The following is a 14,887-nucleotide window of genomic DNA, read 5'->3' on the forward strand; positions in this document are numbered from 1 at the left end:
CTCCCTTCCCTTCCCCTCCCCTCCCCTCCCCTCCCCTCTCCTTTCTTTTTTTTCAGACAGAGTCTCACTCTGTTGCCCAGGCTGGAGTGCAGTGGCATGATCTGGGCTCACTGCAACCTCTACCTCCCAGGCTCAAGCAATCCTCCCACCTCAGCCTCCTGAATAGCTGGGACTATAGCATGCACCACTATGCCCGGCTAATTTTTGTATTTTTTTGTAGAGACAGGGTTTCACCATGTTGCTCAGGCTGGTCTTGAACTCCTGAGCTCAAATGATCTGTCTGCTTTGGCTTCCCAAACTGCTGGGATTACAGGTGTGAGCCACTGTACCTGACCATTTTTTTTCTTCTATCTTGAACCTTTATATTTCCTAAATTTTCTATGATGTCCTTTATCATTTTTAAAGGAAAATGGTCTCTAAAAATAAGGTGAATTTTATATCCTTAAAAAAAATCTACACTTGGCTGGGCACAGTGACTCATGCCTATAATCCCAGCACTTTGGGAGGCTGAGGTGGGCAGATCTCAAGGTCAGGAGAACGAGACCAACATGGTTAACACAGTGAAACCCTATCTCTACTAAAAATACAAAAAATTAGCCGGGCGTGGTGGCATATGCCTGTAGTCACAGCTACTTGGGAGGCTGAGGCAGGAGAATTGCTTGAACCCAGGAGGCAGAGGTTGCAGTGAGCTAAGATCATGCCACTGCACTCTAGCCTGGGCAACAAATCAAGGCTCTGTCTCAAAGACAAAAACAAAAACAAAACTACATTCAAGACAATCACAGGAGAAAATAGATACCAGCCCTGGAAGGTCATTAGGAGAACAGGAGCTTTATGTCAAAGCCAAAGGGCTCCCCAGTGACCAAGATGGCAGCCAACTGGGGATAGAAGGGGAAGGAAAGTCTCAGTTGGGGAGGGACTAGGCTCCTGGTGTGTTAAAACTCTTGAGAATCTGATGGTGGGAAACATAATTTTCTTCTGTTACTGTGTTCAACAGATTTGGGGCTCAAAGTTTTTCTAGCTCACGGCCTCTGTCTCCTGACTCTGAGCTGAAGGAATCCATATGAAGTTCTTGGGCATGGTGTGTTGAAATAAACAGTACCTTACGTACATACCTTGATCCATGGGGCCCATTCTGGGTAACAGGCCTCTTTGCTTCTTTTTTTTATGCTAGATGTCAGGGTATGTGAGTAAAGACTGAGAAATTTGCCTTTTCTCTAAGCATAGTGCATGGGATAGCCAGGCAACCATGAACTTTAGAATCAGATAGTCATGAGTTCAAGTCCTGGCCCTACCACTTACCAGCTATGTCTCAGTGTTGTTATCTAGAAAATGGGAATAATTAGACCTACTTCATAGAGCTTTCTGCTGCTTCAGTGTGAAGTATGTGCACACCAGAGTTCAGCTCAGATCATACAATGGCCTTTATACCCTTTCTCCTCAATATGCCCAGTCTCTGGTTAGCATAAAAGCACTGACTGATGGGAGAGTACATCATTTGTTTAATCCATCTCCCCCAAGAGAATGACTTCCCTTAAATCCCTATGATGAAGCATAGGTATAAATATATTGACAACAAGTCAATGAAGGGTGTTATATGTTGAACTGAGTCCCTTCCACCAAAAAAAGATACGTTACATCTAAGCCCGAACCCCCAGTGCCTGTGAATGTGACCTTATTTGGAAACAGGGTCTTTGCACATGTAATCAAGTTAAGATGAGGTTGTTAGGCTGGGCCCTTAGTCCAATATAGCTGGTGTCCTTATTGGAGGGGAAGATGTCCTTGTGGAAACACAGACACACAGGGAGATCACCAAGTGACAGCGGAGGCAGAGATGGGAGTGATGCAGCTACAAGCCAAGGAACACCAAAGATTGACGGCCACCACCAGAAGCCAGGAAGGTGCAAGGAAGGATTTCCTACAGGTTTCAGAGGGAGCATGGCCCTGCCAACGCCTTGATTTCAGACTTCTGGCCTCCAAGACTGTGAGACAATAAATGTCTGTTTTTTTAAGCCACTCAGCTTGTGGTACTTTGTTATGGCAGGCCTAGGAAGCGAATATAAAGGGTAACTTTTTATTATACTACTACTACTAATCTAAAACTTCTTTATAAACAAGAGTACCCAGTCTTAGTTGGTAATCAACCTCAGGGTCATTTAGATTTTTCAGGAAAACTATTTCCTATGTCTGATCTCAATCTCTCTCTCTCTTTTTTTTTTTAATCAGTGGAGACAGAACATTTCATGTCTTGGAATTGTTCTTGATTTCTTTTTTTTAGATGTTTCTCTTCTGCACTTCTTTTTTTTTTTTTTTTTTTTTTTTGAGATGGAGTCTCACTCTGTCACCCAGGCTGGAGTGCAATGGTATAATCTCAGTTCATTGCAACCTCCGCCTCCTGGGTTCAAGCAATTCTCGTACCTCAGTCTCCCAAGTAGCTGGGATTACAGGCGCCTGCTGCCTCACCCGGCTAATTTTTATATTTTTAGTAGAGACGGGGTTTCACCATGTTGCCCAAGCTGGTCTCGAACTCCTGACCTCAAGCAATTCTCCCGCCTCGGCCTCCCAAAGTGCTGGGATTACAGACGTGAACTACCGCGCCTGGTCTTGCCCTTCTACTTGGAATCCAATCTTTGTGGCTTTCTTGGCCTGGCTTCCTGACCCTCGAGCTACCACATGACCTCCCCTTCCATTCCCACTGATACACAACATGGGCTCTCTATTTCTAGCGGAACCAGGAGAGGGGAGAACCATATTCCAGATTCCAGATCCTTCCTTTCATTAAGCAAAAATCCAGAAGTGAATGTTTCTTCCATATTTCTGTCCTGTCTGGACTCAGTGTGTCTTTTTTTTTTTGTCCTGGGGTCCACACAGGACAAGAAAAACCAAAGTTTCAGCTGGAGATAGAACGGAGTCTGTTCAGCCACCTTAACTGGCTCAGAACCATCAAAGGTTCTTCTGGTACATTTAGGGTTCCCCACTCCCTAGTCCCAGGAGAGGAGGACAGGGGATGGAGGCAGAATTCGGTAGGGCCAGAGGCAGCCCCCAGCCTCACACCAGCACCTCCTGCCCCACAAGCCTCCTGGTAGCATGGACATGCCCGTTAGCAGCTAGACACCTGAAGAGCAATTCTTGTTGATCAAGCCTTTGTAGTGCAAAATCTGTAGTGCAGTCCCAGAGAATGGTTGAAGGAGTCAGTATGATCAATCGCAAAGGCTGCACACTGCACACCTCGAGGAGTCGCTATTTCTGTGGATCACGATGGAACGGTGCCCTCTGGAGTGATGCATTGTGGGAGCCCTGTGTACAACAGAACCTGCTGCACTTCCCAGGCCTATCAGGAGCCAGCCCTGGCTTTCCCTATCTGCCCTGTCACTCAGCTAGCTTCAGGGTGGCAGACAGCATGTGGCTCTTCTTGCATTCCTGAGGCCCCTCTCTGCTCGAGGATGGTAAGACTATCTTAAGAGCATAAGGGGGCAGAAAAGCAGCTGAGGAACTTCAGTTTGGGCAAGAGGAGGCAGTCACAGCTAAGACATGATCATCCAACAAAAATTCAGGTTCAGAAATACCGGGAATGGGTCTGGGAATATTCATGATTTACAGCAGTTACTGTTTTGAGAGCCCTTGCTCTGTGGGAGGTACTGTGGTTTAGCTATATTATCTCATTTTACCCTCCCAACAAATCTGTCGGGAAGGAGTCATTATACCCAATTCACAGATGAGGCAAACGAGGCACAGCAAGACTAATCAACTCTGTCAAGGTCACACTGCTGATGAGGTGGCTACTGATGAAGTCACTTTGGTGAGCTTGGAGCCCTTCTATCCCATCCACTCCTGGAAGAAAATGGCTGAATGGATTCTTTTGTGAGTCTAAGCACTAGATGTCATCAGGAAGGGAACTGGGAATAAAAATGTAGGTGCCAATGTGCCAGAGTCACCATCACAACTGAGGAAAGACCAGAGGGAGCTGGAGGGTTAGGGGAGGGCCCCAGGGTATGGAGCTGGAGAGGACAGATGCAGATAAGTCCAGAGGAGAGGCGACAGACATTCAGTGTGGACCCCAGTGACTGAGAAGATGTGCCCACTGAGATCTACACAGTCATGAAGCCTGAGTAGCCAGGGAGACCACACCTTATTCTCCATCCTAGTCCCAGTGCCTGGCCTGCTTCCTACTGTGGCACAGGGGTGCTAGGACCCTGCGGCTCAAAAGATATAAAGGAAATGAGGTGAAAGACAGCCCCGGCACATGTTGAGTAGCCCAGTAGTGATAAAGCCCCAAAGGTGGTAGCACCTAAAAATATACATTTATTCCTAAAAGAAGCTCCTCCCTGATGATGTTCAAGTCATCATGAACTACTGAGAGAAGCTGGGCAGATGAGGGGTTGGCATATGGAAGTGGCCATCCCTCTCCTCAGTTGGGTCACTGGTGGCAGAATATGAGCTGGCCCATATGGTGGCCATTCTGACTGTGCAGAGTCCCTGAGCCATGGCCAGAGGAAAGACAAATTCTTTTCTGAGTCCCAGATTTCTTGTCTATGACAAGAGCAGAGTGCAACATATTGGTGGCTTCCAAAAGACAGAAAACTGGAGATGTTCTAATAGAATCTGGCTGTGCCCTTCTTGACCCACCTCTCTAGCCCCCATGGGGTATCATGGACTGACCCCCACGGACTCTGAAGCACGATTGGAAAAGCTCTGAAGTTATTTGTCCAGCCAACAAAATTTCCTGAGTACCTACTGTGTGCCAAGCGTTTCCTAGGTGCTGGAGACACAGAGTGACCAAGACAGATGGGGCTCATGTCCCAAGCAGCTTTTGCTGCATGGAGATTTCCAAGGCCCATCAGCATATTGAGAAGGGACCCAACATTAACTAGGATGAATTTTGTTCATCCTTGACTTCCTCTGAGGGATGAGATCCTTTTCACCTACAAAGCCTGTTGCTGGCCTTGGAAGGCGTGTTCTATAGAGACCACCTTGGAGAACCAAGGGAGGAAGGGCCCCTGTCTCAGGCAGGGAAGTGGAGACAGAAGAAGCTGGCCGTGACCTTCTCACTCCACCAAGGGCAGTAAGAAGGAGTGCTCTTGGTGGAGCTCAGGAGAGGGCAGAGAATCACCAAGGAAACTGACCAGCTAGAATTTCTAGATAATAAGTTAAAGGAAAATGCAGGGGATGGGAGTGGGGGTGTTTGGTGTTTGCTTTCTTTAAATCGGGTGGGCAAAAAAAAAAAGCTCCCCAAGAGGAGGTGACATTTGAACTTGCATGACCAGCATGAACCAGCCATGCAAAGCCCTGTGGGAAGAGCACCTGGGCAGGGGGACAGAGAGGGCAAAAGTCCTTAAGGAAGTGGGAGGCCAGGGGCTGCAGGGCAGTGGGGGAGGGGACAGTGATGTGAGGAGGAGGGGATACCAGCCAGCTTGGGGGCCTGTGGGCCAAAGCTGGGGATTGGGCTTGATTTTAAGTGTGACAGGACCATCTCTAAGGTCTTCTAAATGCCTCTGCAATCCCCAGGGTGCTGAGAAGGGATATGCAAATAACCTTGATCAATTGCTGTGTGCATCTGAGGGTGAGCCATTCTACATAGTACTTGCAGTGACTTAGGAGGGGGTGGGAGTCCTGTTTTCCAGCCACTGAAGCATCAGAGTCTTATCTGGTGTATACAAGTCTTGCTGACCCTGCTGTGCGCAAACCCCAGGAGTCCCTGGGTCACTGAGAAGGCAGATCCAGAAAGAAGGGCAGATAGGGAGGGCCTAGATGGGGCTGCAGGGGGCCAAGGCACTAACCCCAGTGTGAGGTTCCTCCTTCGGTAATGAAGCCACCCCCACTCCTAACCTTCCTCCTGCTCAGGAGTGGGTGTGAAGGCAATCTAAGCAATCAGGTCTCCCACACCAGGTGACCCTCTGTCAAAACATTAACAAGTCACAACAGAGACCCACATGGGTTGTATTTAGGAAACAAGTGGGAATAGCAGAACAAGGCTGCTTTAGGGGGAATAGATAGCCTGAGGATGGGGGAAAACAAAGCCTCTGGCTGGGTCACGTGAGTCTGGGGTGGGGGTGATGCCCACGGATGGGGCAGTGAAGTCAGGAGACAGAGACAAGCATGCAAGCAGGGAACCTCTTTACTCAGCTCCCGGGGCTGCTGTTCACCCCCATTGGTGCTAGTCCAAGTCTTCCAGGGTACTGGCATCCACTGGAGTCACCCAACAGGTCAGGGAACAACAGAGGGTTAGGTCCTCAGCTCACATAGGGGAGGCAGGTGGCCAGGTTTGGACAGAGAACAAGTGGAGAGACAGGAATCCACTGAGGGGTCAGAGCCCCACCCCATCCCACAGTGAACTCCACTGAATGCTCCACCTCATTGTTTTCTTCTAATCCAGAGAAAAAGGGAAGAAAATGAGTACCCAGCATTAGAGAGAAGGTTACAGATGTGAGAGCGCTGGCTGGGTCAGTGACTTCATTTGAGATTTAGGATTTTAAGCCCTACCTGGTAGGGTCTCCCCTTTCCCTGGGTTGCCCCTTGGCCCGGGTGCAGCTGCTGTATTCCTGCTGCAGGCTCAACCTGGGCCAGTGCCTAGATTAGCATCTCTTTAGGCTCAAGTCCCTCCATCTGCTGTAGGAAAAAAAAGCTTTGTGGTCAAATTCAATTTGAAAAACTTGGTGGAGATTTCCAAGGTCCATCAGCATATTGAGACGCCCTGCAGGGAAGGGACCCAAAATTAACTAGAGTTAATTATGTTCATCCTTGACCTTCTCTGAGGGATGAGATCCTTTTCACTTACAAAGCCTGTTGCTGGCCTTGGAAGGTATGTTCTGTAGAAACCACCTTGGAGAACCAAGGGAGGAAAGACCCCTGTCTCAGGCAGGGAAGTGGAGACAGAAGAAGCTGGCCATGACCTTCTCACTCTCCTAAAAGACAAACTGGGGGCAGTGGCGGCAATTCTGCCATTAGGGAAGGAAGAGAGCACGTGGCCCAAGAGGCAGGGGTAGAGAGAAGAGCTTAGAGCCCAGTACACTCTGAGGAACTGTTTTGGGCTTTAAACTAGGAGTTGACAAACTAGACCACATTGGAATCACCGGGACAATTTTGAAACCTACAGATTCCCCGCCCCCAAACCCCCATCCCACTGAAGCAGAATCTCCTGGGTCACATTAGGGCTTCAGGCACCCGTATTTTTGAAAAGCTCCTCAGATGCAGCTAATTTTAGGGACTGAAGGCTAACTCTAATGACAGCCTCCAGGTCTCCTTTTCAGTGTCTTGTGACGTTGAAAAACATTTACTACATTCTTGCCTGAGTCATCCTAGAATCCAGGCTTTCCCTGAGCCATCTGGATATGCAGGTCAAAGTGAGATGGGCTGGAGGGGAGACAGCGAGCATCTGCTTGGGGAGGGAAGGAGTGAGGGGAGGGTCAGGCCAAGGGTCCAGACGTTGCTGGGAAAAATCCCCTACACAGGACCCAAGACGGCAGTTGAGGCGAGGCCAGGTTTTTTTGTTTTTTTTTTTTTTGAGCAGCTTCTTTGCTCTGTCGCCCAGGCTTTGGAGTGCCAGTGGCCGCGATCTTCAGGCCTCAACTGCCAAAGCTCCCGCCTTCCCGGCGTTTCACGCCATTTCTCCTTTTGCCTCAGGGGCCTCCCGAGTAGCTGGCGACTACAGGCCCGCCCCGCCAGCGCTCGGCCCGGCCCTAGTTTTTTGTATTTTTAGGCTAGAGAGGGGTTCTCACCATTGTTAGCCAAGGAGTGGTCTTGATCCCCTGAACCTTCGTGATCCCGCCCGTCTCGGGCCTCCCAAAGTGCTGGGATTACCAGGCTTTGCAGCCACCTGGGGTGCCCGCCAGAGGCCAGGGTTTTCTGAAGGAGATGGGGAGGCTGAGCTCACTGTGCTTACACATTTCTCTTCTAGAGTTTTTTTTTTTTTTTTTTTTTTTTCTGTTTTGTTTCTCCCAAAAGTAGCCCTGGAAACAGCAAGGATTTGGAGAGACAGAGTCAGAAGGTGTCCCAAGGGTGGACAATGGGCGACCCAAGACCAAGTCTGTTTAGAGTTGGGTTCTGATTGGATGTCACAGCATTGCTGTGATCTGACGCTTCCCTTTACTGGCTTGAATGGGACTAGCATGGTGGGAAGGGAGGAGACTCAGAAGCCTAGGTGCAAGAGCAGCCTGTGACCCCCATCCAAGTGCCCTCCCATCTCTGGGACTCAGCCTCCCCCTCTGCATAATGAAGAAGATGGTGTGGTGACCCATAAATCCCTTTCTGCTCCAGCGTTTTATGACTCTGTAAAATAGAGACTCAGGAAAGCTTGACAGTTTACCCAAATCCACCCCTTTGGCTAGTGGCTTTTAGGCCTTACTTTATCATGACTTCAACTCCATTTTACAGATAGGAAAGTGGAGGTATGCAATGACGTGCCTGAATTGAGATAAATCTCCAAGGTCCTGATCCTCATTTGGTCCTCTTTTCAGTAGCTGGGCTCACCTCAGCTTTGGAGGACCCCCACCCCTCTACCTCCCACTCCCCATGGGGATCCCCCTTTGGGGCTGTCACAGTGCAGCTGCTGTATCTGCCATGCTTTCTGGAGGACACAGCTGCCCGGTGCTGCAACCTGATGCAGCACATTCTGGGAACCAGAGGTCCCTGCATCTTGCAAAGGATGGAGGAGTGACAAAGTGGAGGATTACTCATCTGGGTATTGTTGGTGCTCTCTTTGTCAAGAACTGAAAGGAATTTATAGTACTATGGTTCATTCAACTAGTCTGTTGTATGTGACTGGCCCTGGGTTAGGGACAGGGCACACCAGACACCAAAGGTGCCTGCATCGGCTTCAAGGCACCCCACAAGCCTCCTTCACAGACAGTAGGTCCTCACAGGATCTTGGCCCATGAGGGCAGGCTTAGCATTTCCGTGCTATAAATAAAGAACCTGAGGCTGAGAGGTGAAGCAGTCTCCCCTTGGTCATACACCGTCAGTGCCCAGTTCATGTGACTCCAAGTGCAGTGCTCCTCCCACCACACACACTGGAGGGAGATGCTCACACCACCCACTGCCCCTCTCCCAAGCAGAGGGAATACTATGGCAACCCTGCCCCAAACAGCAACCTTCTTTGGCTTCCTGATCACACGTGTTGCCTCTGTAATTTTCCACAGTGGGGCCTTTAAAAGCCTCAAAGATACTAATAAGAGTTGCCATTTTATTGTATGTCTAATTTGTGCCAGGTCCTTTATTTGCTTTCTCTTGAACCTTCACAACTGTCCCACAAGTCCATCTCACAGATGTAGAAACGCAGTGAGGCTCAGAGAGGATAACTGACTTACCCAAGGGGATACAGCTAGGATTCCAACCTCAGTCCGGGCTACCAAAGCCCACATTTTTTCTAATTTACCACGGAGGCTCGGACTTTTCTTTTCCTTTTCATTTGTTGTCTCCTCTGCACTGCCTACCTAACTCTCCTTCTTGTCCTATCCCCTCTCTTCCAGTTGCTGTGCACAGTTGGGCATGGCCTGGCCCATGAACTAAATGAAGGTCTGCAGCAGAGTTTCTCAACCTTGGGACTATTGACATCTTGGCCCAGATAATTCTCTATTGTGCATGTATGTGGGCGGGGGCTGTGCTATACACTGTAAGATGTTTCACAGCAACCCTGACTCTATCCATGAGACGCTAGCAGCAAGCACCTCACTCTCCACTGGTGACAACAAAAAATGTCTCCAGACATGGCCAAATGTTCCCTCAGGAAGGGGGCAAAATAGCCCCCAGGTGAGAGCCATTGCTGTATAGAAATGAGGGGTCAGGTTCAGGTTGGTTATAGGCAGTCTTCCCCATTAGACTGTAAGCAGGTGGAGGGCAGAAAGAGTGAGTTGATTTATTCACTGCTGTGTTATCCATGCCTCGCACAGTGCCTGGCATGTAGCAAGTGCTGCTGAAAGAAGAATGAATGAATGAATGGTCTCTGGGAATAGGACATGTTCTGTGATGAGAGCCTGAAAGTCTAGATCCCTGTTCAGATTCTTACCAACCTGCTCTGGGGTAGCAACCTGGGGCACATCCTTCCCCTCTTTGGGCCTGGTTCCCTTTTGCGATCTCTTAAACGAGGACCATCACAGGCCTGGAAGGCCCTGGACATCTGTGATCTGGGGACTGCCAGAGACCAGGGAGCTGAGGGGGGCTGTCTCCTAGGTCAGGCATTGCAGACCTGCTGTGTCCTGTGTTTCTCCTTCTTACCCTCACCCTTCAAGTCAAATCAGTTACAGAGAGACAGGCACCCCTGCCCCCACATACACCAAAATAGCGACCTATACAGAAGAGGTGGCTCCTTTTTTAAGTGTGTATCTTAAAAGGAAAAACATGTAACCTCAAAGGTAACCAAATATCCAAATCGTGATGCCCAGCATCACACACTCCAAATCCACCTATTCATGAGCTTAACAAAAAGCTTCTTTAGGATATACTGTAAGGCCATTGAGAGGGAGAGAAGTCACCTCTCATAGGCCTGGCCAGCCCACAGGGCCCGCCCTCCCAGTGCCCATGCACACACACACACACACACGCACACACACACACACGCACACACACACACACTCCACCGCTTACAAGGAGGCTCTGAGTTTTTAAAAGTAAACTTCGCCATTTCCGTCCTTGCCCTGGATTCAACTTTTGAAAAAAGGAACCGTTTTACCGTTTTCTCTACAAATTCCCCCTCTCTGGTTCTCCTCTTGCCTGCACTCCCGCTCCTTCTCCAGCCCTCCCCTTTCTTGTTCTGCCGGCCTCCCAGTGGTCCTTCTTCAACTGTGCCCAGGGGCCTAGACTCCCTCGCAGGGATGGCTGTGTCCTGTTGGATCTGGCGGAAGGGGAGCAGCCATTCCCAAAGTAGCTGTCACAGAAACAGGCCCTTCATCTCATTGAAGGCGCTTCCTTTAAGTTATCAGGGCGGCAGCGTAGCTACCATCAGGACACGAAGCATGGCCATGAGGCCAGGCCGTGACAGCAGGAGAGGAAGGCTCCTGTTCCCAAGAAGTGCTCCAGATCCCCTTTCCCAGGGCAGCTGCTGGCCTGTCCCCTCCCTCCTCTACTTGTAAGCAGACCTGTCCTCCATGCCTTGCTTCCTCTCTAACTCTGGGTCCTCTTCCTTGAATTTGCCTTTCCCCAACTCCAGCTTTCACCTCAGCTGCCTTGACTCCTCAACACTTGGTGCAGTGGCAGCAAGGACACCCCAGCACTTGCCACCTAGGGCCACAATGCTGGAATTTCTGAGACAGAAACATCATTGGGAACAATATAGTAAAAAAAAATACACACACACACACACACACACACGCAAATATCAAATTTGTATATATTTGCATACATACATTTATTTTATAAACACATATACCCTTATAGAGGGCTTCAAAATATATAACAGAAACAAAAGTTTCCAGAAACAATACTTACCTTTGCTACACAGGAGGCACTATGAGATTATCTAGTATTTCCTATTTTATTAAGAACCCTGCTAAATTGATTTCACAACCTGCAGTTGGACAAATCTGGTGCTAGACATCCCTGCAGCAGCAAAGACAGTCTCAAAGTGGAACTCTAGGCAGGGTCTCATGGGCTTCCTTTGGCTCAGCTGAGGTCCTCCTAAGGGCCCAATAAGAAAGGCCTTGGGAGGAACCCAGTACTAGAAGGCATCATTAAAAAGAAATTCACTGGCCGGGCATGGTGGCTCACGCCTGTAATCCCAGCACTTTGGGAGGCCAAGGCAGGTGATCACTTGAGGTCAGAAGTTTGAGACCAGCCTGGCCAACATGATGAAACCCATCTCCACTAAAAATACAAAAATTAGCCGGGCATGTGGGTGCACATCTGTAACCCCAGCTACTCGGGAGACTGAGGCAGAAGAATCACTTGAACCTGGGAGGCGGAGGTTGTAGCAAGCCAAGATTGGGCCACTGCACTCCAGCCTGGATGACGGAGTGAGAATCCCATCTTAAAAAAAAAAAAAAGATAACACCAAAAGTTAGGACACAGTCTCTTACCAAGAAAAGTATTTGAAATTTTGCTATCCATAACTTGGGGTTTGTGACCCCCGAGGGGGCTTAGGAGCTGTTAGAGGAGAGGAATTAAGGTTTGTGGTGTTTGCTGAGAGCTGGATAAGGCACCCACTTTATGTCTTTTAATCTTCACAAAAATCTCTTCTTGGAGGATTTTCTCCCCTTTTTAGAGAAGAGGAAATGAAGCCTCTGGGAGGCTCAGTACCCTCATCAAAGCCATGTAGCCAGTGAGTGGCTGGGCTGGGATTTGAACCCCAGTTTTCCTTGTATGCCAGGCTGTCCACCCTCCTGGCTCTTGCCCACCATCTCAGAGTGAACTCTCTCGTGGAGCTCCCTCTCTAATTGGGGAGGGGGCATAAGATGAGGAGAATGCTCTGCCTCAGCATACAGGGGTGACTGGCTGCCTGGGATTGGGTGTGTGTGTGTTAGTGATGGGGAACAGGGGCAAGAGGTGTGCCTGGGTATGAGGAGGGCTTCCAAACATTAAACAAAATATTCCCATTTAAGTATGATTTTCATGGAATATTCTAGGAAAAGAAAACATTCAAATTTCTGCTAGAATTAAGAATGATAATAGTAATATTAATAATATCAAACAGTTACTGAGTCCTTGCCCAGTGCCAGGCACTATGCTAAGCCCTTTGCTTGGGTCATCTCATATCTGCTATTTATTATCTGCTGTGGCCAGCATTGAACACAAAGCCTGGCACCTAGGTGGCGCTCAGCAGATAGTGGAGAATGAATGAAAATACCAGGCACAGCACTAGAAACTATACATAAGTATATCCAAATGAAACACAGTTCAAGGTAACCTGCGGAATTCCAGTATCTCTCTAAGAGATATTTTCTTCCTTCTGACAATTCCTTCTTCTGAAACTTTTTAAACTGGGGAAATCTACTCTTCTGCAATCTTTCTTTCAGGTTAGAACCTCCCCTTCCCACTCCCACTCAATGCTTCCTCTCCCAACAAGCTTCAGGGTTTTCTTCCTCATTGCCTTTCCATTTCCCGCAGTTTCTCCCTGGATTCTGAGATTGACAAGCCAACACTCCTACACCATATCTTCATAGAGCCTCCAAACCCACCTTGCCCAGGGTGCATGGGCAACCTGATTGCTCCTTGTCCATGGCAACCCAGGACAAGAAAGAGATAAGGATTAGAACCCAAGACTTCTGGACTCTTAAATCAGGACGAGGGACTGACTATGGCCTCAGAAAACCTGGATTCTAGTTCTGCCCCTGCCCCTAAATCACAGTGCAACCTTTAGAAATTCATTGCACCTTTCTGGGTCCACTTGTCCTCCTCGTCAGATGAGGTGGGTGCATTTTCAAGGTCCAGAGTCCCCTCTAAACTGTCAGACACCCATCCACTGCAGCACCCAGGACCCCAAAACACCATGCTAACCCAATTCAGCTTTGTATTTTCCTCCTGGCGGCCACCCCCACAGAACCGGAATTTACACATCAGTCAACATGCTGGAACTCCAGCTTCTTCATGGTGAAACCCTAGCAGGATCCTGTCAGAACCCAGCTCATGACTGAAAGGAGGATAATGATGGAAAAGTTTGGGTTGGATCCTGTCTCACAACCAGAGACAAGCCCCCACCCCCGCAGCTTGCTCTGCCTAGAGTGTGGTTCAGTCAGACATACTGACAGCCTCCAACCCAACCCCAGGGTTGGAAAGGGCTCCTGCTCCACCAGCATTGACTTCGTTTGCAGAGGAACCCACAGATGGAAAAACCGCACCCACAGACGGAAAAACCGCTCGTGGGCGTGTGTCCTCAACTCCTCTCCCCTTTCTTCCTTGAGAAATGCCCCTTCTTGGTTGGACACCCGTGTGTTCAGGGCACTGCTCTCCTCTCCCCTGCTGGCAGTTCAGTAGCTCTGTCCCAGGTTCTGCCACTCTCCCCTGAGCAGACTCTTCAGGCACTCTGGTCCTTGGAGTAAGCCAAGTGGCCAAGGATGGGCTATCTAGCCTCCGCTTAGGACCTGCTGTGTCCCTGACATACTGTCCATATGATTTCATTTATTCCTCCAGACCTCGCGAAGGCCTTCTCCTTCTCAGCTGACAGAGGGCAGGCCAAGGCTCAGGAAGGTGAAACACATCTTCCAGCTCAAAAGTAGCACCTCGGGGATTTGAACCCACATTCCCTCGACTCTGAAGCTGCTACTCTGTCAATCATGGGTCCTTCCAGACCCTACCATTTAAAATCACATGGGGGTTTGGAGTAAAGGATCCCTTGTTCCTTCATCCTGGCGGACTAGGAGACAAGTGCCCCTCCTCACGTGTTCCTTTGCCCCATTCACTGAGTCTGCAACAGCCAAAAAGTTTGCTCAACTCCACCGCGGACGCAGCCGGTGGATGTCCAGAGCCCCCGGCACATATAGCTCCAGGGCGGACACCGAGGCAGTACAGCCCCCAGCCCCGGGGCGTGCAGCCTCAGCCAGGATCCTGGCTCGCCGGGCACCCTGGGAGAGCCTTGCTCTGGAGGGAAGGAGATAGTTACCTTGAAGAGTTGGACTCCCTTCTCCAAGAACTTCAGTCCCACACACCTGGCGAGGCAGCTGGGGGCTCCTGGGGCCGGGAGGCCCGGGTCTCGCTGCGCAGCGAGGGAGACGCTCTGCGCGGGAGCTGCGCACCCCTCCTCCTGCCGGCGTCCTGTCCGCAGGTCCCCTCGCGCTGTGGCCGCAGCGGCAACTGCTGGGTTGCGGAGTCCTGGCTGGCTGAGGGAATGGACACTGAAAGGTGCCCGGAGACCCTGGCACCCGCGTCAGATGCCGGCCGGCGAGGGTGCGGAGAGAGAGAGACCTTGAGCAGCGCTGCGCGCGTCCTCAGCTCTGCTAGCCCCCTCTGGAGCGGCGGGGAGGTA

The 14,887-nt window shown here is 49.8% G+C and overlaps 1 protein-coding gene across 4 annotated transcripts in view; it reads right to left on the minus strand.

The window, feature by feature from the left end:
• The window catches only part of ACAN (aggrecan), a 72,347-nt gene extending 57,460 nt beyond the window's left edge, over window positions 1–14,887 (minus strand). For all 4 annotated transcript variants that reach the window (XM_017882048.1, XM_017882046.1, XM_017882047.1 and 1 more), the window contains exon 1: window positions 14,525–14,887. The gene's annotated coding sequence lies outside the window, so the exon portion shown is untranslated. The remainder of the gene's footprint in view (window positions 1–14,524) is intronic.

This window comes from Rhinopithecus bieti, unplaced genomic scaffold (genome assembly GCF_001698545.2).
Source record: "Rhinopithecus bieti isolate Rb0 unplaced genomic scaffold, ASM169854v2 scaffold_12070, whole genome shotgun sequence".
Classification (NCBI taxonomy): Eukaryota; Metazoa; Chordata; class Mammalia; order Primates; family Cercopithecidae; genus Rhinopithecus; species Rhinopithecus bieti.